The sequence below is a fragment of the Zingiber officinale genome, chromosome 3A (assembly GCF_018446385.1).
Source record: "Zingiber officinale cultivar Zhangliang chromosome 3A, Zo_v1.1, whole genome shotgun sequence".
NCBI lineage: Eukaryota > Viridiplantae > Streptophyta > Magnoliopsida > Zingiberales > Zingiberaceae > Zingiber > Zingiber officinale.
The window spans coordinates 121,733,708-121,735,421 of NC_055990.1; positions in this window are offsets into that span (position 1 = coordinate 121,733,708).

The window sequence follows — 1,714 nt, forward strand, 5'->3', positions numbered from 1 at the left end:
AGCCCTAATCCTCCGCATCCTCCTTTTAGGAGTTACCATTTGAAAGATGAGCAATGGATCTCTCGACGGCGATGTGGGCGGCGGTGGTCGTTGGCGCTGTCACGGTCTACTGGTTCATGTGGGTGATAGGCTCGGCGAAAGTTAAAGGCAAGCGGGCAGTGAACCTTAAGATGGGATTGATCATGCGGGATAAGGTGCAGGACAAGTACAAGCAGTACTGTCCTTCTTTCTCTGCTCCAAGGAGGGCATTGCCACCGCGTCCAATGACGATAACGTCCCTGCCTTCGTTGACACCTTCTACTGTTAGCTAGAGCCCTAGAGCCAATCATTTGATGATTATATTTTGGACTTATTGTATCATATTCTATACAAATAAAGGCATTTTGATTTTGGTTATTATACTTACTTGTATTGGTGCCAAATAAACTAAGTATAATAATGTCCTTGAGTAGACGGTTCTCACCTATATCAATCGGTTAGTTGAACCAATAGTGAGATGATATAGGGAACACTACTCTTAATCATTCCTAGTCGAGTATTAACATTCAGGGACAATGTTAATGCAATAAGACTAGCATGTAGGTCAACTAGATGACTTGATCTCACAAGTCATAGATATAGAGATATCAAGTTGACACATGGGTATACATTAGAGAATGTATACTGAATGACCCGCCATGAGAAAGTATCATGGATCGTTATATGAGTGTCATATACTATCTCATGTGGCTATTAGTATGACTACTAGTCCTTAGACCTGAAGTCACCATAGATCCCTACATAAGAAGTTATGTACTTTGGTTTCGTCAAACGTCACCCGTAACTGGGTGGACTATAAAGGCGATTACTGGGTATATAACGAATTATGCAGAGGGATGTGAGTGATGTAGATGGGATCTATCCCTCACATATGACGGGAGCGACATCAGTATTCTTGATAGAGTGAGACCACGAAGTGCATGGCCATGCCCAAATGAGTCAATATAGGATATTGAGCTCATTTGATTTAGTGAGTCTACTTGGAGTTCAAGATTTAGATTGGTCAGAGGATGACACGGTCTATGCCTCACTTTGATCAATCTAGATGTCTAGGATAGAAGGACACTTGTCATATTTTGTGAGGAGTCACAATTAGTAGTCACAAGGTGATGTCGGATCTCGACATTCTTGTAACTTGGGTAGTAATGATGTGTTGCTAGATACCGCTCATTACTTATGCTCCTAAATGGGTTTAGGGCATTGCCAACGTTACAAGAACCTATAGGGTCACACACTTAGGACAATTAGATGGAGATTAGGTTCATAGGATGAACAAAGAGGATTAGATTCATTTGATGAATCAAATTGGATTAAGAGTAATCCTAATTGGGCTAACTTGAGTTCAACTCAAGTTGATTCATGTGTTCAATGAGTCTAATTTAGATTTTGACTCATTGAATCAATTTAATTAAATGAATTAGATTCATTATATTAAGCTGGCTTGAATCAAATGGTTAGATTAGATCAACCATGGAAGAGATTGGGTCAAGTTTGACTTGACTTAAGAAGGAAGACCAAAGGTTAATTTTGACTTGACCTTTTGCCACCTCATGGGTGAATTGGCATTAGGTGGACCAATGATGATGTTCCACATCATCATGGTGTGCCACCTCATGGGAGTTACTAGTGAGTGCCACCTCATGGAGGTTACATTCTCTCCTTGATGGCAACTTAA